Source organism: Macaca nemestrina, chromosome 1 (assembly GCF_043159975.1).
Source record: "Macaca nemestrina isolate mMacNem1 chromosome 1, mMacNem.hap1, whole genome shotgun sequence".
NCBI classification, from domain to species: domain Eukaryota; kingdom Metazoa; phylum Chordata; class Mammalia; order Primates; family Cercopithecidae; genus Macaca; species Macaca nemestrina.
The window spans coordinates 138602180-138628999 of NC_092125.1; the positions used below are offsets into that span (position 1 = coordinate 138602180).

Below are 26820 nucleotides of genomic sequence, written 5' to 3' on the forward strand. Positions count from 1 at the left end.
TGCCATCACATGGGCCTCCAATTAACAATAATGTCCCCTGTTGGTGACCTTGGATGCAGCTAAGATGTTTCATAGTGAGATTTCATCTCTGACTCCAGGAGCACCATTATTGATCTTTTAAACATAGAATTTGCTTGCTGGCCTCTTAAGCCAGCCAACTGCCCCTTGACTGAGAAAACGTTCCCTTTACTCCTGATGGGACTCAAAGTTTTGCTGGGGAAATTGCTCATTTGTCTCAGTAACCTGTGTTTCTGGAAAATTACTAACCTGTATCTAACTATTGTACAAACCCACTCTTAAAACAGCAATGTAAGGTTTGTAGTTCTCCCTCAGGTGATAGAAGGCACAAGAGTGGGCTAAAAAGGGGCTGTCAGTGACTATCAAAGAGCATGTCAATCAGACTGACCTTGTTGTTATTGCTAGCAACAAGTTCAGCCTGAACAGTGACACAATTCAGGCCAATAAAAAATAACAGGAGTAGCCTGAGCACGGTGACTCACACCTGTAATCCCAGCACTTTGGGAGGCTGAAGCAGGCGGATCACCTGAGGTCAGGAGATCAAGACCTGCCTGGCCAACATGGCAAAATCCCATCTCTACTAAAAATACAAAAAGTAGCTGGGCATGGTGGCAGGCACCTGTAGTCCCAGCTACTCAGGAGGCTGAGGCACGAGAATCACTTGAACCCAGGAGGTGGAGGTTGCAGTGAGCTGAGATCACCCCATTGCACTCCAGCCTGGGTGACAGCAGAGTGAGACTCCATCTCAAAAAAAAAAAAGAAGGAAGAAAGAACGAACAGGAGTCTCCTAGGGGATTCTAAGAAAAGATTACATCCCTCTTAAAAAGAAAAGCAGAAACTTATTTTTAATTGGACATTTTTGTGTTTTCATGTGATACAACAGAGAATGCCATTTTATAACCACAAGTTCAATAACCTGAGGACAGGCCAATAGATTTGCACTGAGGATGGGCAAGCAAGAAAGTGGAGAGAAGTTGGGATTTTGATGATGTCACTAACCTGGGAGCCAGCCTATCACATCCGGGTAGTGTTTTTTGTTGTGTGAAATCAGAATTTTTCTCCATTATGTCAGGGTTTTTTTTATTGGATTTTTAGTTACTTGTAGCCAAGAACATCCTAATACCAATCCCCCAGTGTTTTCATACTCAAAGTTTCTGATCTGCACTAGAATCCAGCGTATCTCCTCCTTCAGGGGAAACATTCTAAAAGGCATCCTGGTTATGAATACAAATTAAACAGGATTTTACCATAACTGATTGGAGGTAAAAGAGGTGGAAGTTGAGTCATGCATGCTCCCAAGTCAGCCAAAGTGGTTCTGAGAATTGTTGCCAATGCCTATTTAGCCAGAATTCTTCAAATCATGTTTCTGGGCTCTAAACTTGAAATGTTTGTGGTAAGCCTTTAAGAATGATAAGCTGTAGCATAAAATATTTCCAGGCCCCTATTTATCCTACTCTGAGATGGGTGGGCATGCCTGGAAGTTGCCAGTAGATTTCACAACCAGTTCATTACAACATGTTGTCGCAGTTCAAGACAACATTAGTAATAATAGATGGTAAGTGGATAACGAGACTCTGAAGCTCAGAAAATCACAAAACTAGTGCCATTGAAGGACAGACAATGCCATTTTGCATAAGAAATGACCCATGCTTTTGTCCAAAATGGTCATGAAATTGTGAAAGCAAAAATTTCTGTCATGACTTAGAGTCAATTTTTTTGTTTACTTTCACATCTCCTTTTATTTAATTCATATGGAGCAGACATCGGATACATCATCATCTCCTGACTGCAAAATAAAGATAAAGACATGTTTTCTAATTCAGTGTTTAGTAAGAGCACCCAGAAGGAGCCCATTTTTTTCTTTTTTTTTTTTTTTGGAGAGTCTTGCTCTGTTGCCCAGGCTGGAGTGCAGTGGCACGATCTTGGTTCACTGAAACCTCTGCCTCCCAGATTCAAGCGATTCTCCTGCCTCAGCCTCTCGAATAGCTGGGATTACAGGCACCTGCTACCACGCTCAGCTAATTTTTGTATTTTCAGTACAGACAGTGTTTCGCCATATTGGACTGGCTGTTCTTGAACTCCTGACCTTGTGATCTGCCTGTCTCGGCCTCCCAAAGTGCTGGGATTACAGGCGTGAGCCACCGTGCCCGGCAGGAGCCCATTTTTCTAAAGGGCTCCAGAAATCTAGCATATTACACTCTTGATCAGGAGGTAGTTTTACTTTAGAAGACAGCTGGTCTGTGACTTTTATGAATCAGCTGGACAGGAAGTTCCCCAAATCCTAAGACTATCCTCTCTTAGCCCGTATTAGCTAGGGTTAGAAAAGAGCGGATGTAATTTTAATGTCACAGATCCTGCCAAAAGCCAGTGGCAGGTGAAGGTCTGGGGCTTGTGTTCTACCAGTAAGGGAAGTTGGGTGCAACACCCTCTTCAGGGATTGATGGGAAAAGACTAATTTGTGGGAGGTAGGGGCCCAGAGTTGCTGTGATTTGGACATTAAGTAAGGGAATGTGACTTTCTTTTCTAATCAAAAGCTGCTGCACTGGGTATTCTACACTTGTCCCTTTAGATCCCCGTTCCTCCCTCTCCACCATCCTCTGTGTCCCAGAAGGTTGAGGATCTGCATCAATAGGCTCCTTTGATTTCTGACCTCTGGTTGGGTTTGGCCAAGGGAGGAGACTGGAGGTGCGAGGAGAGTGAGGTTGGGACTTTCTTCCCCCAGCTTCCTGTGAGCTATGGGTGGCTGTGGCTCCATTCTTCTACTGAAGGCACAGCCCTTATTGAACAATGCTCCCCTGCTGTTACATTCTTTCCAGATTCTGAGTTACCTAGGAAATCTAGGTAACGGCTTCCAACTGTTACTAGTTCCTGGGCACCTCATCATCCCTTACTAATTACCCTTAATCCCACGCATCTTTGTAGATAGTCCTTTTCTTGACCTCAGCTCAGTTTTCTGTCACAGGTACCACTAGTCTCCCACTGACCCCTGACTGGTGCTGTTGTTTCTAGTTCAGATGTCCAGGTTCACATGAAAATAAGTGGGTTGCACAAGCAAAGAAAATAGATTTAATCTATAGGGGAAAGGGTTTTTTTTTTCTTTAGTTATTATTGTTATTTCTGTAAAATGTGAGGTCTTGTTTTAAGAACTTTTTGGCCAAAACTGGTGTCATTTCTTTTTTTTTCTTTCTTTGTTTTTTGTTTTTGTTTTTGTTTTTGTTTTGTTTTGTTTTGTTTTTTGAGACGGAGTCTTGCTCTGTCACCCAGGATGGAGTGCAGTGGTGAGATGTCGGCTCACTGCAACCTCTGCCTCCCTGCTTCATGCCATTCTCCTGCCTCAGTCTTGAGAGTAGCTGGGAGTACAGGTGCCTGCCACCACGCCTGGCTAATTTTGTTTTTGTATTTTTAGTAGAGACGAGGTTTCACCATGTTAGCCAGGATGGTCTCCATCTCCTGACCTCGTGATCCGCCCACCTCAGCCTCCCAAAGTCCTGGGATTACAGACGTGAGCCACTGTGCCCGGCCCCAAACTGGTGTCATTTCTTAATCCAAACCTGCCCTATGTCGCTTAGACCTAAGTAGCACTCGCTGAGCTCCTACAAATTTGTGATTTCCAAACCACTTGCTGTTCACTCCTTTCCCTTGTAAAGTGTTAGAAAAATTTCTATGAGTCCTTAATGTGGAAGCCAGCAAAAGAAAAAAAAAATCATTAGCTTAGATTTCTGGATGTGAAACCAAAAAGATAATAATCACATAAATGAAACCTGTCTCCCAAGAGATTATCAACAGATGAGCTGGTCATATTTAGGCTTCAGGGGCTTAAAGATGTATAAAACACACTCTCTGACCTTAAAACATTTAAGGTGCGGTCGAGGTGTTCTAACCCTTCACAAGGGAGAGGAGAGGACAATAAATTGAAAATCATGAATGTGGAGAAGCTCCGCCAGGGCCACTGAGGAATTAAGAATAGATGGGCAATTTGCATTTTAAAATGACACAAGATTTTAGCAAGAATTTTCACAAATGAGACCTCGTATTTTATACACACACAGAGTTTAAAAGTAGAAGTGGGTGGAGCTGGGGTCAGGGAAAGTATGTGTAACAGCACCAGATCAATCTGGCTCAACTTTTATGGAACAAAGTTGTGAGTTGTTTTTCAATTGCCATGGACCCCCAGGTTGAAGGTCACATAACCTGAGCATGCCTAAATAAAGCAAGTATGCAATCACAGGGGGCTCCTAAGGGCTGGAACTGAGGAGTGGACTGAGGAAGGGGACTGATGTAAGAAGCAGACACTGCATGGCAGAATTCAGGCTCCAATCAGATCAAGCTCGATGGCAGGGTCTAGGCAGATCACGCCTCCTGGCAACACCTCATTGCAGGATCCATTGCAGATCATACCTCCTTGCCAGTTGACGGGCAGTAAAACTTTTCTTTTCTCAAAAGCTTGTGCCATAATATTGGCTTCTATGTGCATCGGGCACCAAGTCCATTGATTGTTCAGTAACACGTGGACTCACGAACCCATCCTTTCAGCACCTATGAACTAAGTGTTAAAATGGGATTTTGTCCTGGCATGTTGGGAAGACAGAGGAGGAGCACTGGATCCGACTTGATATTTGGGAAGATTTCCTGAAGAAAATGATACCTGGGCCGATCTTTGGTAAAAGACTTATCCAAGTAAAGTAGGCGTTGTGTAAATGAGTATTAACAGAGGGAATCCTGACAGCAAAGCACAGAGGTGTGAAGCAATGCAGTGTGTGAGACAATTAAATGCAGTTTTGTGCCCAGGTGATATGGTTTGGCTCTGTGTCCCCACCCAAATCTCAACTTGAATGGTATCTCCCAGAATTCCCACTTGTTGTGGGAGGGACCCAGGGGGAAGCAATTGAATCATGGGCGCCAGTCTTTCTGATGCTATTCTTGTGATAGTGAATTAGTCTCATGAGATCTGATGGGTTTATCAGGGGTTTCCACTTTTGCTTCTTTCTCATTCCTTTTTTCTCTTGCCGCCACCATGTAAGAACTGCCTTTCACCTCCCACCACGATTCTGAGTCCTCCCCAGCCGTGTGGAACTATAAATCCAATTAAAGCTCTTTTCTTCCCAGTCTGGGGTATGTCTTTATCAGCAGCATGAAAACAGACTAATACACCGGGATAGAAAGAGGATTGTAGGACCCAACAGGACCTAGGGGGCCAGGCAAGGCCTTAGACCCACCACCATCGATGACACCCTGGATGTGCAGCCCCAGCCCATTTATTCATTCTTCTTAATCCTGCTGCTTCCTTGTGGCCTAGAACAGATGCCAAAAGTAAGCAAAGAGCCTTCTCAGATTTACTTAGGATGAAAACAGAGACCGATTCCAGAAAGGGGCATTCCTAATGCTGCCCTTACCAAGGAGAGGGGAGTTCTGTTTAATTGGCAGCAGTCTCCTTCACGGGAAAGCCCTAAGTGAATGGGATAACTAACTGCTAAAGGAAGCAGCAACCCGGGGCTTCCACCCAACCTCCTCCCTGCCCCCAAGTCCTGGAAGAGTGGTTCCCAGCACCACCCACGGGCAGGGCAAAGGAGAGAGTGGGGAGCTTTTAGGGATATAGATTTCCAGACCCCATGTGAGTCAGAGCATGGGAAGTGGTATTTAAGAGGCTCTGAATGTGGCTTGGATGTCCAAACAGGTTTCTGAAACTCTCTTGGAGCCACATTTCCCAAGCTGTGTGCCATTGATCTGGGAGCTACTGGGCCCTATGATGTTAACCAGACATCTTGATTACAAGACCTCTCCCTTCTCTTCATCAGCTCGTACACTTTAAGAGCCTCCAAGACAGGGGGAACAGCCATTGAAGAGGATACATTAATACTATACTTTCTAATTATAAATATAGTTTCTAAATATATTGCCCATATAGTCTCTCTCTCTCTCTCTCTCTCTCTCTCTCTCTCTCTCTCTCTCTCTCTGTCTCTCTTTGGTGGAGTATTTCTCAAGACTATGCAGCACATGCGCAAGACTCCACACAGCCCCCTTTTGGGGGAAAGTCACTCTAGAAGCTCAGGAAAAGGGTGACTTCCATCGCCCATTGAGGTCCATGCTGCAGGAATGGGGCCAAGGCAGGGTGGTCACCTCACACCAGCCAGCCAGGGATCGCCATGTAGTCAGGAGACATCAGGGTGAAGGACAGCAGCCTCAGTGCGTGGAACCTGGCTGGTGAGTGTTCTCTTGCAGAGCCAAGGCTTCCTGGGCAGTTTCTAGTTATCTGAAGAGGATGATCATGCTCTCCCCGGGACACTGCTTTCCACTGGAGCAAACTGATGGGCCTGGCTGTTTCACTGTGATGTGTGGGCCCCAAAGTGAAAGGCTGGAGTCTTATTTACGGGGTTGTAGAATTGACCAAAAAACACCTTCCGTCCCTTCGTGCTTGCTTGGGGTGCTTCCGGGAGACCTGACATGGGTCCCTGTAGCAGTCACAGAACATCCACACGCTGTTGGTGCAGCTAGGGCCCACAGAAGTCAAAAAGGAAGCACGTTAGAGCTGAGTCCCTCACAGGAACCAACCTGCTCAGGAGGATGATGGCAAAGCCCACAAAAGGCAGCAGCTACAGGGAGCCTCTTGTTTCTATGTTCAACATGGTGAATGTCAACCAGCGCAGAAATTACTGCAGGTCAGAGTGTCGCTGCCAGTGATGACATGCTAAACTTGGCCAAGCCCCCTCTCCTGTGCATGACGTAGGGCTGGAGAGAGCAGTGCAGAGTGCTCCAGAGACTGGTAGAGCTGAGGACTGGGTGTGGATTGATCCCTCACTGGGGTTCAGAACTGTGTGGCACAGCACCCTGCAAATCAGCTGTGAATGCCATATACTCAGGTTACAGTTGATGCCAAGATGGGGCTTTAAGCTTGGAAAAGTTTAACTTTTGGGGAAGGAAGGAAAGATTGGGGAAAGAATGAAAAAGGAGGAGGAGAGAGAAAAGAAAACATATTATGCTTTCTGTGCTGGGTGTATACATTTTCTCATTTAACCTGCAGCACACCCAGTGAGGTGAGTACTCTTATTACTCCTAGGACAGGCATGACGTAAATGGGAAGGACAGTGGTCAAAAGACTTGCCCACTCCACATAGCAACGATTCTCACTCCTGCTTGCAGGTGTGCTGGGTGGAGCAGGAAGAGGGCAGGTTGGAGGGGATAGAGGACAGATGCTGTAGTCTTAGGGAAAGAGGATGGTTCCTGGGGTCACAGGACTAGAAGCAGAAAGAACAAGGGGGTGGAGTATCAGTTTCTACAGTGTTGAAGACAGCACTTCTTTAGCATCTAGGCTGGGGCTTCTAGACAACTTTTTGTGTTTTCTCTGGATTCTTCTCCTTGGGAACAGATGCTTTGTAAGTTACACTCTTATTTATGTTTGTCTTATTTCTGTTTATTTACCTATTCCCTTGGAGCTACCAGGAAGGGCTGTGGCCTGTGGCCACTTTTCCTCTGAGTGGGACCAGCAGCTGGAAGCAGTGGGAATGAGAAGGGAGGGGGCTGGAAGGCCGGCTGATGCCCAGGAGCATCTTCAAACCTCATGGGAATTTGGCCCACCCACTGCTGCCCTTCCACAAATGGAATCTTTTCATTTTAACAGCTGGCCCAGAGCCCTTTCGGCAGATCCAGTTGAGCTCTGTAATTTCCATGAGACCACGTGCTTCTTCTGAGACCCATTCCTTTGCCAAATGGGCACAGGATCCTGTGGCCAGAGGGATAATTGGAAATGTGTGGGCCAGGCAGATACCCCATTTCTGATAAGACCAGCAGCTTGAACGGCCTGAATAAGACTTGCAAAATCAGGAAAGGAAACTTGTGCACTGCCATCCCACTGTTCCTCTTCTGTGACCTCAGGCCTGGATGGTGCCTGACAGCCCACCCACCACAGCACACCCCACCTGAAGCCACGGGGATGTGGGATCTTAGCTTCCCCTGGCTGCCTGGTAAAACCTGCTTTCATGTCATACCCGGGCATTTCCACTTTCTCAGGGGCAGAAGGCTGCCATGGTGGCAATGCTGAAGGGCAGCCTCTTCCTCCCTCTCTTCCTGCTCCCCTGTGTGAAGGATCTGGGCCTGCGTCTCACTGCCCTCCAGGAAGGCAGGCAGGAAAATAAGGGTGAGCACAGGCCTGAGAAGAAGTGAGGCAGCCAGTAATGAAAATGAGAATCAGTTCTCCTTCATGTTCCCCTTGGGTTTCCTTTCATGGCATTACTGAAATCAGGGTCAAGAGGCCATCTGGTTTCGAACCCAGAACAACCCACTCCAGAACACTGTAGGGACCCGGGAGGGTGACCACGTGCTCTTCCTTGGTGACCCCCACTGGCGTTGAGTCACTCTTTCCAACAGCTACCAAGCAGGCTCCCCTCCATCCTCTTCGGAGATGAACCCCTGCTGGGCAGGGCCCTTCTACACTCAAGACTGGCTAATAAAGGACCCCTAAACCTGGTGTGTGTGTATGTGTGTGTGTGTGTGTGTGTGTGTGTGCGCGCGCGCGCGCGCTTTAACAGCTTTATGGAGATATAATTCATATGCCATATAATACACCCATTTAAAGTGTATATTCAATGGCTTTTAGTATAGTCACAGAATTGTGCAACTACCACTACTAATTCCAAATATTTTCATCACTCCAAAAAGAATTTCCTTAGTCATCCTTCCCCCAGTCCTCCCAATTCCCCAGCCCTAGGCAATCACTAATCTACTTTCTGTCTCTGCAGTTATCAATTATGAATATTTCACATAAGTGGAATCATACAATATGTGTCCTTCAGAAGGCTGGCTTCTTTTACTTAGCCTAATATCTTCCAGCTTTACCCACATTGTAGCACATAGCAGTTCTTCATTCCTTTTTATGACTGAATAATATTCCAGTGTGTGGTTCTACCAGTCAATTTATCCATTCATCATGGTCATTTGGACTGTGTTGACTTTTTGGCTATTATGAATAATTTTCTATGAACATTCACATACAAATTTTTGTGAGGACATGTGTTTTCATTTCTCTTGAGTGTATATCTAGGAGTGGAATTTCAGGGTCATTTCTCACCCTATGTTTAATTTCTGAGGAACTGTCAGCCTGTTTTTCAAAATATGTTCCCAGTAGCAAAGTATGGGGGTTCCAATTTCTTCACAGCCTCAATAATGCTTGTTTATTATCTTTTTCTGATTACAGTCATCCTAGTGGGTGTGATGTGGTATCTCATGGTTTTCAATTTGCATTTCCTTGACAGCTTGAATCTTTGCTTTTCAGAACTTTAAACCTTTCATCTTTCAACCCAGGCTCTAGTTCTTTGTTCATTTTGTCAGTCTGAAAGAGGTGGAAACTCTTCCCCGGGCCATGACAACATTAGCTCCCCAAGTACCCTGAGAAATCTGGAGTCTGTTTTGGCATTGTTTGAGATTTCTCAGCAATAAAACCTTGTCAATTGCTATCCTTTGAAATTCTCTGAATTCTTTGAAATTTTCACATCTCTATTTATAAAAGGGATTTTTCAACAAATTAGTAGCATAAAAAGAGGGTACTGTTCTAAATTTAAAAAGGCATTAGAGACACAGCTTAATGTAATGTGTACATTGTAGTTATATCATGATTTGAGCAAACTGACAGTGAAAAGACATTTTGGGGGCAATCTAAGAAAAGGCAAAAGTATTAGGTGACACTAAAGAACTGTCGCTAATTATGTTAGGTATCATGGTGTTCCAATTATATAAGAAAATCTCCATATTTTTAAGAGATATCTACTGATATCCCTGAAGTAGGAATAAAATGACATGTCTGAAATTTGTTTTAAACTACATCAGCAAAGGAAAAAGATGAAGCATAGATGGTACAGTTTGAACAATGGGATATGGAGGTTCACTCTACTTTTCTCTCTATTTCATATATCCTTGAAATTTGTCATAATAATAATGATAACTATGGAGACAATCCTAAAATATTAATGTAAGTTGAAAAATTATAAAATATCTGGTTCCCAGACTACAGAATGTCATTCATTTACGTTCAGCTAAAATATTTTTAGGTTTGTACTTAAAAAGTAACGAAACTGGTTTAAACATATCTTATATATTGTATTTTAGCTTAAAAGATTGTTCAGGGCCAGGCACAGTGGCTCATGCCTGTAACTGAAGCACTTTGGGAGGCCAAGGCAGGCTGATCATTTGAGGTCAGGAGTTTGAGACCAGTCTGGCCAACATGGTGAAACCACGTCTCTACTAAAAATACAAAAAAATTTGCTGGGCACAGTGGTACATGCCCATAATCCCAGCTACTGGGGAGGCTGAGGCAGAAGAATCACTTGAACCCAGTAGACAGAGGTTACAGTGAGCTGAGATCACACCACTGTACTCCAGCCTGGATGACAGAGTGAGACTCCATCTCAAGAAAAAGGAAAAAAGATTAGTCAACATTTTGATCTTAAGACTTTTTTTCTTTCAGTATGGGTCCTTCTGATTGGCATTTGTGTTTTGTTTTTGTTATATAAACTACAGTTACACTGTCTTATTTATAATTTTTAGTTTTAGCTTCTTCAAAGGGAAATAAGATATAGACACTATAGGACTGAGTGTAGAATCTTTCTACATTTTTTACTATTTTTCATCAAACACCACCACTTACTTCACACATCAAAACTGACTGCAAATATTTTTAGAAATTTACCTTTTTTTGCCCCTTAATTTAGTTTTCTTTTTATATAACCAACGGATCTCTTTTTGCACTTATATTTCATTGGTTTATTTGATACTCAAGTAAAATACATGGTTACAATTAAAGGACTGTTGCCATAAACAGGCTTGGGGACAAGTGCAGCTGCCCCCTGGTAAGCATATAGCTCATATAGCTCAGCTGGTGGGAGCTAAAGCATAGGGTGTGGGCTTCATGCTGAGAGGCACTGGCCAGCACATTTTACAGGAAGATGAAAAATACTATGGTTTCAATGTATATGTCCCTCCAAAATGTATGTGTTAGAACTTAGCCCCCCGAATTAAGATAGTATTACAAAGTGGCACCTTTGGTAGAGTGCTCACAGGTGGGAGTAGAACCCTTATAAAAGAGCTTGAGGGAGAGAGTCCACCCCTTTTCTCCCTGTGCCATGTGAAGACACAGCAACAAGGAGCCACCCTGGAAGCAGAGAACAATATCTCACCAAACACCAAATCTGCTGGCACCATGGTTTTGAGCTTCCAGCCTTCAGACTATGGGAAATAAATTTCTATTATTTATAAATCACACAGTCTAGGGTATTTTGCTACAGCTGCAAGAATGGACAAAGACAGAATATAGTAGGTTAAAAGGAGATCCATTTAAAAAGCTGCTTCTCTGCTCGGAACAGTGTCAGTTGACTACAGTTTTCATCTTCCATCAAGTTATTTGAGTGACAGGTAACTGGCCAACAAGTTCTTTGATTGAAGCTGGAGTCTTCAACATGGTGCTGCAGACCATGCAGTTCATTCTGCCCATAGGACTATGGTCAGGACTCCGCAGGCACCAAACCTGGGAAAAGGGAGCTGGGAGATGAGTTAAGGAGCGTGAGTTATTTAATCAAGTAATGTTGGCTGTTGCTCTTTCCAGAGATTAAAGTTGTTCAAATGGTTGCCACAGCAAATTTATGCAGAGAATGGGGGCCAGCAGCTAAAACCCAAGCCTTCTGGATTCCACTGCAGCCTTTTCTTCAAACTCAGCTGGTCTCCCTGGGGTGAGGCTCGGGGTGGATGAGTGTTTGCTTCCCTCTTCCAGGTGGTTTGGCTGCCATCTCCTTGCAGAACATGATGTGCTCTTGTGGGAGGAAAAGGGGATGATTATGAATCATGGAGTATCAGAGCTGGAAGGGGCCTTGGTGACCTTTACTCCCACTGTCCCGTTTTACAGAGGAAGAGATTGTGGGCCAGATAAGAGGTTATGGCTTTTCACCAACTTGACCACCACACTGTTTATGTTCAGCAAACATAGATATGCTATTATGTATTAATTCCAAACTTCTGCTCCCAATTTTCTGAAGCTCAGAGGGACACCTTGTATTGCTGGATGATAAAAGAGGAACAAAGTGACGAAGTGCTGACAAGGCAATGACAGAACATGAGAGATTTACTGCTGCGTGGGAAGAGATCTTCAGTGATCATGTAGCCTGAAGCTCTCATTTTGTCATCGAGGGACACCAAAACTCAGAGCAGGTTAGTGACTGAATTATCTAATGTATGAGCTAGGTAGTACAAGCAAATGAATTTTAAAATGCTGGAAATTCATCAGTTGAAATACACTGCACCTGGGTTGCTAAGAGCCCCAGACTGGCTAGTTAGTTTTATCTCATGCATCTCCTCACCAGTGCCTAGTACAGATACATATTAGGTTCTTGATAAATGTTCTTTAAATAAATTATGAAGATCATCATTCAAGTTAACATAGCATAAGGCAAAATATATATTCCATAAGGAGACTAAAGGTAGTCGAGACCATAGTTGGTTGAAAGGGTAGGAAAGGCTTTGAGGTGGGGCTTGAAAATTAGTGGGATTTTGAGGGTTGGGTTAGGGGAGCTGTAGATGGGAAGATCATGTTGTTGTAGAGGGAACAGTGAGCATGATAAGGAGGCAGAGGGCAGGTGACCCTGGAGTTTGGGGAATTTCGGGACATCCAATTGGCCACAGCATAGCATTGGAGCAGGGGAGTAGGGGTGGTGGCTTGTCACCGAGGGCCCAGAACTCTCCGTCCTTAATTCTTCAGGAGGTTCTGGAGTTTATAGTTTTGAGGAGGGGAAGGACATACATGACCCATTTTTGGCAATAAGACATTGCAGGATGCTGATATTCAGTTCAGACACAGGAATTTTCCCCACTTCATCCAAATGTCCTGGCTCTGGCTCTGTGAAGAGGTCAGAAAAACACTGGGGACTGTCTTTCTTTGGAAATACTTTTGGACCATCGAAGTTTTCAAGGAGATAAACATCCTTATGACGTTTCTGGTGGTCCAGGCCCATCTGGCCGAGGAAGTACAAAGATACATGCAGATTAGGCATACTGGAGGGGAATGTTTGCTAAACATTCTTCATTCTTTAGAAAGGTTCAGGCTCAGTTCAACTTTGGGAGTGAGGCTTGAACTAATGTTGATTTTATCAGCACCTATTTGCTCCAAGACTGTAGAAGAAAGATTGTTTGCATTCCTTCTTATGGTGCTGCTAGAGGAAACAACAATGACCATTAATTGGGTGTGTCCTATTATGTCCTCTGTTAGGCAGTTATGTATACTTTTTTTTTTTACAATTGAGACAGAGTCTTGCTCTGTCGCCGAGACTGGAGTGCAGTGGCGCGATCTTGGCTCACTGCAACCTCTGCCTCCCGGGTTTAATTTGATTCTCCCGCCTCAGCCTCCTGAGTGGCAGGGATTACAGGGACCCACCATCAAGCCCGGCTAATTTTTGTAATTTTGTAGAGACAGGGTTTCACCACGTTGCCCAGGCTGGTCTTGAACTCCTGACCTCAGGTGATCTGCCCGCCTAGGCCTCCCAAACAGTTATGTATACTTTCACTAGTCTTTTCACAATTTTGAGAGGTAGTTTTAGAGGTGTGTGATACCTTTTGTTTTTGTCTCTCCAGCAAGATTTTCCGTTCTCCTGGCATTTGTGGCCATGTGACCTGGGCCTGGCCAATCATTATCACTCATCCCCTGACCACAGTGATTGGACCAGGGAGTGGGCACGGGACCCAATCTGCTCCAATCCTGGTCCTTTCCTGAGACTGATGCCTTGATGCAGGGAGAGAGAAGTACTTTCTGCGCAGGTTGCTGAACTGAGGCTGCCCCGATTGTATGACAGTTGTACCGCAGCTCAGTCCTACTTCCTTTATTTTCCCACAGTTGTTGTTCCTGAGCATTGGCTTCAAAAACCTTGCTGCTCATTTATCTTGTCTCCCAGGGAACCAATCAAAGAGGAGGAGGAGGAGAATAGTGGTGGGGATGGGTTGTTGACATCTGACTTTAGAGAATTTTTCTTTCATCACACAATAAAATTAAAAAATAAAAAGACAAGGATGCAGGACACCCTCAGAGTTCATCCGTCATATTTTCAAAAGGAAATTTTAAGCCCGCAATCTTTCCATCAGCTGCCAGGAGTATTTTCTAGAATAGCTGAAGGGTGCTTTTGCCTAAAACCTGGGGGTTGGCATAGGTGGCCTTTCAAGGATGCTTCTAGCTTCAAGTTTCTGTCAATTATGCTTTGCACATCTAAGAGCTGTTTGGGCTGGAGAATTTCAGAGAAATTTTCCATGTTCCAGGGTTGAGATTCAGCATCTTTTTGCTGAGTGGGCATTGATGAGAAATGCCTCTGAACTCGCAGGGGTGATGCAGCCCCTGGCCAGCCTGCCAACTCTAGATACTCTCATCGCTCCAATGCTGTCACACTTGCTGTTTTTAGGTCTGTTATGGGCAAATCTGTAGCAAGCATTCCAAAAGCTAAAACACTTTTAACTGTCTCCAGAGCAGCCAGAGATCCTCATAGCAAAGCCAGGTAACCCTAGGGGCCAGGGGCACCGTATGCACTATCCCTGAGGGGCTGAGCGGGCTGAAATCAGCCTGCACCCTGCTTGCTAACCGTGCGTGGGGACACTGTGTCCACTTGGAAGACTGGATGCCTTTCTCCAGTTTCACACTGACTACTTCCTCCCTGCCAAGAGCACACCTTCCCTCCATCTGAAGAAATAAAAGGAGCTTGGGGCCCCAACATGAACGATTGCCAGGGGCTGGGACACACCTGTCATGGGCAGGTTTGTTCAGGGTTCAGGGCGCATAAAGACTTAATCTGCTTTCACATTAAATAGGCTGATCAGATACGACAACAATTTCCCACTGTTATTTGAATGGCAAACAGGATTTAGAGCACAAGAGAAGGAACTTTTTTGTATATATAACTTTTCATGCAGAAAGTCCACAGAGTTTACCTGTAATCTTAGCTCACAATCAGACAAAAGGATTAGAGTTGGACATGTAGAGCTTATCAAAAAGCTTAGAGGGAGACCAAAGGAGGGCAAATGCAATTTTTTCTTTCTTTTATGCCCATGTCAAAATGCATGCTTTAGTCAACATCTTGAAAACTCTCCAGTGGAGGTAACTCTACCTTCCTGTACTACAACTATTAGGTAGGTGCAAAAGTAATTGCAGTTTTTGCCTTCAAAAAAAAAAGGCAAGCACTGTAATTACATTTCACCAACCTAGTACTTGAGGACGATGATAGAGCACTGCCAGAGAAGCACTGCAGCCCCAGCCTCATGGCTGGAGCATCTTGTCACTCCGAAGGAGCAAATAGGCCTTATATAAGGGACAGGGCAGGCCACTTCTGGTGAATTGCATACCTTGCAGTGAGACATGGGCTGAGGGTCCTGGGATTGGTGAGAGCAGTTAGCATGTTTGTGCCCCAAGCCTTCAGTCTGAGGAGGACAGGAAGAACCTCTCTAGAAACACTAAAGTCAATGGGAAATGAACTTGGGCTTGAGTTATTTTCTGATCAATTTGATTTAAATATAATATTAATAAAAAGAATACATGAAACTAATAGGCTGAATGACAGACCCAGTGGATATGACCTGCTTGGGCAATTTGAGTGACTCTGGCTTTGAGTTTAATATGGCTTTTATTGAAGAAATTTTTTTCTAATGGTAAAGAAAAGAAGTAAATCACTAACACCTTAGCAAGAGTGAGTTTGTCATCTGGAATCAGGGGAACAATAAGAGAGGTCTGGGAGTTGTGTGGGAGTTAGGATGAGGGTCGATGGGAATCTGGAAGTGAAGGGGAAAGGCCTGATGAGGGAGTTTGTCCCTATCCTGCAAGCTTGGCTTTTTTATGAACTTTTTCGGAGTTAAAAGAGCACACTATATTCAGTCCTAGCCTCTGTTGTGTAGCCGAAGTGTTGGAAAATGTGGATTTCCTTGTTTCTGCACAATAGGGGTGCCTCAGACCTCCAGACATAAACAATGCATCCCGCAGGCCAATGCTTCTGAGTCAGGTTTGGGCCACAGGATCCCACCAGAATCAAGGAACAGCCAGCCTTACTGAAAACCAAGCCACGCTGAGCAAGTCCATTTTGAATTCCAAAGTTAATGTGAAGCACCTATGAAAATAAACATAGGCAGAAGCAGCTGTTAGAGGGAACACAGTTGCTCTATTTGTTCTGTGGGGGCTAGATACCTAGAGGAAGCCCTCCTCTTGCAGACAGAATAGATCATAGGATCTGGAGAAAAGAGGCAACAAATCAGCTAGAGAGTATGTAGCTCTAGATTAGTTGGGCTTCTTGTGTTCCTAAATGTTTTTCTTCGCAAAAGACCCTTGATCATGTGGCAGTCCATCTACCCATCCATCCACCCATCAATCTATCCATCCACTCACCCTTCCATCTATTCACTCATCATCCATTCATCCACCCATCTACTCATCCACCCATCTCTCCACTTATCCAATTATTCATTCATCCATCCATCATCCATCCACTCATCTTTTCACCCATGATCCACTCACCCATGTATCTATTCATCCACCCATCTATCCACCCACCATCCATTCATCTACCCATACATTAACTTATTCATCCAACTGTCTGCCCATTATCTACCCACCCATCCCCCCTACCTATTCCCCTACTCATCTACCTCTCCATCCATCCCCCAAATACTACTTGATACCCATTACATGTGCCAAGCTAAGGACAGCTGGTCAAACATATCTACTTGCTGAGTGGGCAGGAAGTAAGCTGTTCTCTTTGGTAAAGGAAATGACTGACAGACATAATAAGGCCCAGTAAGATACAGTAGAGCATAGAGATAAAAAACACAGGCTTCATGATAAGTCTGTCACTTTCTAGCTATGCAGGAAAGTTACTTCACTTCTCAGCACCTCAGTTCTGAGGTGAAGGAATAACAGTCGTTCCTGCTTTACAGGGTCTTTGTAGGAATTAAGTGATTCAATGAAACCTAAGTGCTTAGCACAGTGCCTAGCACATATGATGTCCTCAGTAAATTTTAGCTTGTGTTATTAAAAGTAGGACATCTAGAGAAACACAGTGAATTATGTAATCTAAAGAGGCAGTGGGAAAGGGGTTTCTTAACCCATTTCCCATTTGCCCCGGAGCACTTGCAGCTGCAGAGTTTACCCCAACAAAACTCACAGATTACAGTCCTAACCTTACCCCCAAAGTTTGCCACAGAATATTTTGCTTTTATTATTATTTTTGCATTGCTGTAGTATATCAACTTTGGAAACAAAATATATCATTCTATTTATAGCATTCTGTCCATTTATAAAATAGTCATTCCTGATCACTGGAAATGTCAAATCCTAGAAAACGTAGCATTCCCACGCATGATGTTAATTCTGTGGTGAACTTACGGCACTGAAATGGTGTGACAAGGAGGTGACAATTTTGTTCACATTCCACAGTGATACTGTGATTGAAGTAAACAACAGAAATGGAAAGAAGTCTAAGAAGCCACGTGTCATTGTGGATTATCACAAGAATGTGGGAGCAGTGGACTGGCTGATCAGATGCTCACTATCTATCCAACTGAGCACAAAAGGCACAAGGTTTGGTCTAAGAAATTCTTATTTATTTATTTATTTATTTAGAGACAGAGTCTCGCTCTCTCACCCAGGCTGGAGTGCAATGGCACGATCTTCTCACTGCAACCTCCGCCTCTCGGGTTTAAATGATTCTCCTGCCTCAGCCTCCCAAGTAGCTAGAATTACAGGCACGTGCCACCACACCCAGCTAATTTTTGTATTTTTAGTAGAGATGGGGTTTCTCCACATTGGTCAGGCTGGTCTCTAACTCCTGACCTCAGGTGATCCACCTGCCTTGGCCTCCCAAAGTGCTGGTATTACAGGCATGAGCCACCATGCCCAGCCTTAATTATGTGTATGCTTTTCTTTTCTGTTTTTTTGTTTTTTTTTTTTTTTTTGGTTGAGATGGAGTCTCGCTCTGTCGCCTAGGCTGGAGTGCAGTGGTGCAATCTTGGCTCACTGCAACCTCTGCCTCTCAGGTTCAAGTGATTCTCCTGCCTCAGCCTCCCAGAGAGCTGCGACCCAGCCAATTTTTGTATTTTCAGTACAGACAGGTTTTACCATGTTGGTCAGGCTGGTCTCACGCTCCTGACCTAAGGTGATCCACCCGCCTAGACCCCCCAAAGTGCTGGGATTACAGGTGTGAGCCACCGTGCCCAGCTGGTCTAAGAAATTCCTTTGCCACCCTCTAAACACTGCAGTGCTGAGCTCCTACATCCTGTTTGGGAAGGACAATCCTGAGCACACAATGAGCCATGTAAACTTCAGACTGACGTTGAGTGAAAGAATGCTGGAAAAGCATCGCAGGCCAGGGCCGCAACGTCTTCAAGGTCATCCGTGCTCTGATGATGTCACACTTCTTCCCTGTCTGGAAGACATTTCCCCAAGAGCGTACCACCAGTATCAGGGAAATGGAATCCAACTGGTCGCTGCAAAGTTTGCTGAGCACACAATGATAAAGATGGCAAGAAGGTCCGGAGAGAAAAGCAATATTTTTGTGCAGAATGTGATGTTCTGCCTTTGTCCCATGCTTTGAAATTTACCACATGAAAAATAAAATTAAATATGGATCATCATATACATTTCTGTTACATTAGGATTAGAGACAAGTTCTGTTTAGAAATAACTCCAAGAACAGTTTTTATATTTTGTTTTCACATTGAAAAATCAGTCAGATTTGCTTCAGTTTCAAGAAGCGTGTTTATGTAAAATTAAATGAGTGCTGGCAGGCAGCTAGCTGCAGATTTTTTTTTTTTTTTTTTTTTCTGAATGGGAAATGGGACAGAAAGATGCGTTCGAGGCCATGACCAGGCTCTGGGTACTTTGCAAATGCCCAGTGGCTGAGCATGGAGGGAATACATTGCTGGCGGAAGTTAAAACCTAGGGCTTTCTCACCTGTTGTCTTCTTGTTCCCATAAGTCCAGCAATGGCTCAACAGTGTAGCCAACAAACAAAAGGCCCCAATGAGGAAAGTCAGGGGTTGGGGGACACCCCAGAAAAATAGAGCGGGGGAGGTCAGAAGACCTTGGGGGCAGAAATCCTGCAGGATCCTGACAAGGGGCCAAACTGGCAGCCAAGAGAGGTAGCTGAGGCTGTGAGAGACAAGGCAGATGGAGCCCCTGAGCCTGGGAGGCCCTGGCTCTTCTCTACTAAATATTCCTCCAAGAAAGCAACTAATAAAGGGAGGTCAGGAGTGGCCACAGAAAAGACAAAGGCTGGGTCTAGGACAGAAGTTCCTGCAGTCAATATAGTGACTTCTGCCAACCCACTGTAATGTCTGGAAGAAATAGAGGCCCTAGTCAGGAATCAGGAATCTGACTGGAGATATGATCTGATATGGACAGGCTAGATGATACTGTCCCTGGCAGGGGAGAGTGGTGACTGCCGTATAGACATCCCACAGGCTTCTTTCGGCCAACTGGTCCCTGGAACATGGGAGTCGGGATTTGTTTAAGGGAGAATGCTGTGGATAACAGGAGGATCTCTCCAATCTTGGGAGTGGGCCTGGGAAGCATGAGCAGAACAGGTGGAGGTGAGTGGGTCCCATCAAAGACGGGCAGCAAAGGCCCTGGGGCCACCTCAGTGGGATCTGCCATTAAACATCTCTGGGACTCTTTCTGTATATCTTGAAGGTGGAAGGTAAGTCTCTGAACACCCACTGCGGACAGCAGTGAGACCCACCACCTGGGGTGAGCTACCTTCATCTCTAGTGGTGGCGTAAAGTCTGAGGAAGATTGGAGACCTAGAAAGAAGGACAGAGAAATTGGAGAAGAATTCCTCCTTCTGGCCCTTAAACTCTGAACTGGGAGAGAGACAGGCTATGGGAGAAGATTGAGATGGATTAGAGAATTCCTCTTAAGGGCCTCTTCCCTATCCCTGCCCCCAAACATGGAAAGAAAGGAAGATCCTGAGTTCCTGCAAGGGAAATTCTAGGCACCTAGCTAGTTCTGAGAAGTAAATAAGCAACTTGATAAGCAAAAAGGTAACGGTAGCTTAAAACAATAGTCAAGGAAGCTAGAATCACAGAATGTTTGGTTCCCCTACAAAAACTAAAGATAACATCTTATCATGTCTCTGAGTTGCTTCTCAGAAACTGGCACCCCACCAAATGGATCTTCTTGCATATAGACCTCAGATAAGGGGGAACTGGGGACTGAACTCAGCACTGTTCTTTGTTCTACATTTCTTTCTGAGAGGCCTGGAGGAAGTCATACCCAACCAGAGTAACATGCTTTTGTGCTGACCCCAAATTTTTAAACAAAACTTCTCTTCTTTAACCAATTATAGAAATCTTTGAATCTAACTATGACCTGTAAGCCCCCTGATTCAAGATATCCCACCCTTTTAGGCCAAAATCAATAAGTAACCTCCATGTATTGATTTATGATTTTGTCTGTAACTTCTGCTTTCCTGAAATTTATGCCTGCCTTTAAAAACCTTCACCTACAAACCATATGGGGAAGGTTGGGACTTAAGCATTAGCTGCTCGATCCTCCTTGCCTGGCACCCTGCAAATAAACACCTTCCTTTTTCCTGCTACAAACCTTGGTGTGGGTATCTGGTGTTACTGTGCTGAGCCAGTGGACCCCAGTTTGGTTCTGTAACAAGATAATGGTTATTTTCACACTTACACAGTAGAGAACCTCACTGCCTTAGGAGCAGATACTCCTGAGGCAAGGCAGAACCCAAAGATGCTGGGATAAACTAGCTGAGTTTGTCTAGGAGATGCCACATGCATGGCACCCAGAGAATCCTACCTCATCCTATAAGATGCATAAAGATGGGCTCAAATACCAATTCAAAGACCCGCGGACAAGAAAAATCACCCCTACAATATTCGCAAATTCTAAAAGGGCTTGCTTGTGGTCAGCCTTGGCTTTTGAGTTCCTGCTTCCACTGAATTAGTTCAGTTTCTGACTCAGCTCTTCAGTCTGTAGATGTTGTCTTTGTTTTACATCAAAGTGACCCACATGTGGGACTTGGCCTATTCACTTGACTGCCACTAAAAAAGCCACTCCTACTCAATGTGAATGCCTGTAAAGCAGACTGTCCTGAAGGGGTAAGGAAGCTGTGGAGTTAAGTACATCAGAACAGAGCAAATGACTTTGGAATCTGAAGCAGACCTCCTTATTCCCAGCAGTTTTTTGGCCTCTCAACCACGTGGCTTGCCATCTTTCTTCTTTCTCCATCAACCCCCCAACAAATCTTTTCTGTTCAAGTTCCATTGAATTCTAATTTAGAAAAGTTTAATTATCTTCTAATGAGTTTGTCTTCAGCTAAGTCATGATTCAGGATCTCACCTTCTAACCCCAGATGTTTATCAGGGTCTTTTCTTCAATAAAGACAGTCCTCTCTGAGAAGAGGGTTATAATTTTTTTCACTCCCTTAAGACTGAATGAAGGTTGACTACAGAAGAGAAAGGATGTTGCTTTTCTTTGCTGGCCTGGGAGGAGATAGACTTTTTCAGCCAATGTGAAATCTGTGAAGGTGGTTCAAGAAGCAAAGATTGAAGGACAGATCTTCATCCTTCCTCTACCTGGAGAAGTTTTCCTTGTGCTGGTGAGGAAATCATGTGCTTACTTTATCTTCTTCAAAGAGCAAGGAGTGACTTTGAACTGAGGTGGGTACTCTTTCCAGATCAGATGCTCATCAAAGCAGCCAACCCTAGTTCTGGAAGTCATCCTTGACAAAGGCATTTCTTTTAGTAAAATTCAAACAAAACTTTAACCTTCACTAAGAGAAGGAAATGGATTGGTTCAGAGTTATTGCTATGAATAGTGTCTTGCTAAGCTACCCTAGAAAAAGGGAAATGGACCATCTGTCCCCTCCATTCATTGCCCACTCTATGAAATACACAAAAGAATAGAAAGGACTTAACAGTTGTTTACTGACCAAACAGGGTCTGTATTGAATACTTTGGATATATGATCAATTTAATCTTCAGAGAGAATCTTCAAAATTTCTCCAAGAGATTTATCTCCATTATGTGTGTGAAAGGAAAATAAAAACTCAGGATCTCAATTCACTCTGCCAAAGGAAAAAAATTAAGCTAAAAGTCATGCTTAATGACTTTGCATGAGTCATGCAAGAAGCTGCCTTTCTTTTTGCTTCTAAGCAGATAGCTACAGATAAGAGGTTAAATATCTCCACATGCAGTTAGTTTATGTTCACTTTATCTTAAGAAAAGTGCCAATTTACTGAGCACAAGATGAATACATAATTGACTATTCCTCTACCTGCTCCTTTTCTCTTGCAACATAGGGATTACCATACCCTTCCTCTTTCCCCTCCAGTCCACTTTTTCCCTTTAAATATTGATGTCCTCAAACTAATCTTTGGCGAAAGGCACAGACCACAGACTATTTCTGTGGCTCTGTCTTTATTTCTTCTGGGCGTGTCCTTAACCTTGATAAAATAAACTTCTAACTTGATTGAGACCTGTCTCAGATACTTTTTGGCTTACAAATTGGCAGCCAACGGAAGGGATTCTGAGAGGAGGTGCCCCGACCTTTGACAAATCTCCTACCAGTGCTTGGAATCAGCTTAGGTTATCTTTGTTGCTCAAACAAAGATAAGACAATTTTCTGAGGTCTGGGAGCTCCTCCCTCCAGAGAATCCCTGATCACCCCAAATTTGGTTGAGATCTAAGGTTTATTTTGAAGTACAACTCCTTTTCTGGAGTTTTACTCACTTCCAACAAAAATGGCGAGTTTTCCTGTTTCCATGACAATGGATGGCAGGCAGCTCCTTTTTGGAGTTTCTGCTTGCATCCAACAGGGAAGGTGAGTTTGAGTCTTTTACTGCTTCTAAAATGGTAGAGAGCAGTATTGAGCCTGGGCGCTATTCCTAGGTAAGTAGCTGAATTGGAGTTTTGTCTTGAAAATCCTGCTTAATGACTAAGAGTTAAGATTAACAACCAGCTGATCTTAATTTCCTCTTAACACTAAAGTGCTCAGTAATCGCACTGGTTTTGTTGTTTGTTTGTTTATTTTAGTCTTTCTCACATTGGATTTGACCAACTCTACCTGACTTGGTCAAATCTAAATGAGAATTTCAAATTATGGGAGCAATGTTTTTGAATTGGCTAAAACTCCTCACAGCTGCAAAAAAAGAAGAAAAAAATCATACGTTTGGTTTTGTTAGCAGCAGCAAATCTGTATGAGTATGCAGCAACTTGATTCTTGCCTCCTCAGAGGAAAGAATTCGTCTGAGGGGCATAAGGCAGAGTGAGAGACCATGGCAAGTTATAGAGCAAGAGTGAAAGTTTATTAAAAAGTATTAGAGCAGGAATGAAAGAAAGTAAAGTACACTTGGAAGAGGGCCAAGAGGACAACTTGAGAGATCCAAATGTAAACTTGGGTTTTTTTGTGTTGGCATGCTTCTGGGGTCTTGTGTCTCTTCTGCCCTGATTCTTCCTTTGGGATAGGCTGTCCACATGTGCAGTGGCCTCCCGGCACTTAGGAGGGAGCCGCAGGCACAGTGTGTTTACTGAAGTTTTGCACATGCTCACTTGAGGCGTTGTTCCCTTACCAGTCAAGTGTTCCTAGAGGAAGGTCATATACCAGTTAAACTCTGCCATTTTGCCTCTTACCATGTGCATGATTGAGTCCACTTACCCGCTCCTGAGATCTTACTGGAAAGCAGCTGATCAACAGCTTCGGGTGTTTTCTATGTATTGGGAGACTGAATTTCCCTGGTGCTGGCTGTGACCAATCGTTTTAGAGAGACAGTTTAATAACTGCCTGACCATCACCTGACGGTCTCCTGGCAGTCCTGGTTGAGGGGTAGGGCACTGTCCTGCCCTGCTATGTCTGCCTAACTACCTACTCAAACAGTTTCTCTGTTCACTTCCTTTCTTAAAAGATTGTTCTTTTGTTTACTTTTCTTCCATTCTATTCCTCCTTCCCCTTTTGCCGTCTTTGGTACGAAGCAAATTCAAAACAAAAACAAAAACAAAAAAAACAACAACAAAAGAAACAAAACAAAACAGAGAAGGCTTCTAATCAGACCCCTTAAAGAACTCAGAATAAAGGTGCCACTCACCCTTTTTGGGGGTGTCCTGCTTGCTTTGTGGAGTTTCAAAAGTCATGGGCAGATTTTTCTCAGGTCTAAAGTTCTGCTTTCTTGTATTCCATTACCTGACATCTTTGTCTTTGGTGGGGGTACCAGAGATCACCTTGTACTGTGAGAGAATTTGGCTTGGTGTTATGTAATGGTGGTGGAGAACCACAATCTTAGGGATGGCTAAGGACAGTTTATAGGAAATAGCATTACTACAGGGGGCTACTTATTTCTTTGCACATTTAAATTAAGAAAATTGCATATGCTTTCTTGGCGCTACTCCTTAAAGAGATCTACCATAAAGCTAGTAATATAATCAAGCTAAATTGAAAATAACACCTATCAAACTGAGTCACTTTAATAAAATTCTTTGCAAAGGAAATTTACATCTTTACAGGAAATCTCCACTTAGTAAGAGCTTCTCGGTCCCTACAATGGCTTAAAGTTCACATAACAGACATCGCCTTTGTTTAGATCTAAGTATTGATCAAAATGGCTTTGAGATGTACATTTTCTACCTTGTTTCACCTAAGTCATGTCTTTGGGATGCAAATTTACATTGCCTCATCTACAATTGTTTAGGACATAGAACAGATAATCATGACATTAACAGTCTAAAATAGAGAAGAGAAAAGTTTTGAAAACAGGCGAATGAGAACTTTTAAATCTGTAAGATCTGCGTCTGTCTCGGTGTCTATTATGTCTGTATGTTCCTATGTCTCATGTGGAAATAACATTTCACTATCAATTATGTGAAAGAGCTCTAATTAATTGGCTTAAAGAAAAGTCAGTGTTCATCAGCCTAATAGAAGCTAGCTCAGAGGCTTTTCAGTTCACATGACTTTAGTAATCTTTAGTGAGATTAATTTGGTAAATTTAGTCTCAAAATCCTCTACAATAATTTAAAATCTTAAAGTCATGTTAAGTTAAATTAAGTAATCCTAGGTTTTTTACTGGGAATTAGAGTTACTAAAAGTTAGATTAGTAGGATAGTATGATGTGTTTTGGGTGAGGTTTATAAAAACATGAGGATGTGGTTTTTGCTTAAGAAAATGTAAATTTTTTTCTCGTTCAGAGGCCCTTTCTACTGATGTTGAGAGAAAAACCGTGTTCACATCCAGCTGTTTTTTGGTAAACTGGTTAGGTTTGTGTCAGTATCTCATGGCTAGAGTTCTGAAGTAAAAGCTATAGGATCTTTATTTGTATGAGTGTGTGTGTGCTTAGGTGTGTTTATGTGTACCTACATGTGTATTGTTATGTTTATGGCCACAAGGTACCAAACTGACTTAAAAATAAAGGAGAACTCACAAATTCAGTAAATAAGCCCAACTGCTTTTCAAGTTAAAGTCACTTAAATAGAGTTTTAATAAATAAATTGGCTTTAAAATTGTTGGTAAAATAAAATTAGAAGTGTCTTCAGAATCGCCAACATACATTATTGTTTAGATTTATTGGTCAAGCAGTTTTACATTTTTTTCTCTTAAATATGATAAGGTGTCAAGATTTGGCATGAGAGTTGTAAAGCTATAAATGTAGCCCAAAAGAGAATTATCTTTGTGTAACTTTTTGATAAAGCAATTAATATCGTTGGTTTAATGAAAATAGCTAAATCCTGAGTTATTGACAAAAAAAAACCCCAAAACATTTATTTAACCTTAATATTCTTACTTAAGCAAACACCTGAAATTCACAGGCTATAAAAATTGTTAACAGGGAAATAACTCTAAATGATGACCATCACAGTTTTCATATGTAATCTAGATCAACTATTTAAAAAAATTAAATAGGCAAATGTAATAGAATAAATGCTTGTAAATAAACTTGTCATATAATTTAGAACCTAAAGTTAGGTTACATAATATATATTCATTAAATATGTGGGTCATTTCCAATTGTTTAAATAAAAATTATAGAAAATCATTTTTCTAAAAACCAATGTGTTTTTTAGAACACAATGTGTTTTTTAGGAAACAATTTTTGTCTAATTCAAAGGTTATTTAAAGGTTGTTTATAAAACAAGCTAAAATGAACCAGTAAATAAGAGAGATGTAAAGAAAGTTATATGTATAAAGAGATATTTGGGGTAAGAAAGATTAAAAGGAAAATCATTTTATATGAGAAAGGATCTTGTATGGTAAATTTTTTGCCCTAAAATAAAATAACTGGTTATTTAAGAAAGAGTGATATTTAGGATAAGACAGGAAGTCTAAGCATGTCATAAATGGTTTGTGCAAGTTCGAACAAGGGTTGTAAAAGAATTTATGAAAAAAACTTTATGTGATCAAATTGACTATAACTAAAAGGCAATTATAATATTCTTTCTAGAGGTCAGGCTTTGGTATTTAACAATACACTAATAAACTAAAGAGTTGGTTGGAACAACAAATTTATCTGAAGGTATTGATTTAATCTTAATAAAATTATAAGAGATTTTAACTTTTTTAACCCAAAAGTTCAACTTTTATTGCATGTCATTGCTTTCAGTTTTCTCTCCCCTTTGAGAAGGGCTGAGATAATAATGTTCTCCATCAACTTTTTCGTCAGCTCCTTTAATTTTTTTCCTCAGGTTCTAACTTCCATTGTATCCTGATGCTAAAAATGTTTTATCTAAATGGTCTAAAGGAAATATTTTCTTCCAGTATAACATTGTGTGCTCTTGGCTTTAAATTCTTCTATGAAATTGAAAACTTTCA

At 42.7% G+C, this 26820-nt stretch overlaps 1 long non-coding RNA gene across 2 annotated transcripts in view; it reads left to right on the forward strand.

Moving 5' to 3' along the window:
* LOC105485421 (uncharacterized) overlaps window positions 1-25999 on the forward strand; it is a 158824-nt gene extending 132825 nt beyond the window's left edge. For both annotated transcript variants that reach the window (XR_989554.2, XR_989553.3), the window contains 3 exons: window positions 12033-12204; window positions 17447-17590; window positions 18268-25999. This is a non-coding gene — a long non-coding RNA (uncharacterized lncRNA). The remainder of the gene's footprint in view (window positions 1-12032; window positions 12205-17446; window positions 17591-18267) is intronic.
* The last annotated feature ends 821 nt before the right edge of the window (window positions 26000-26820 follow it).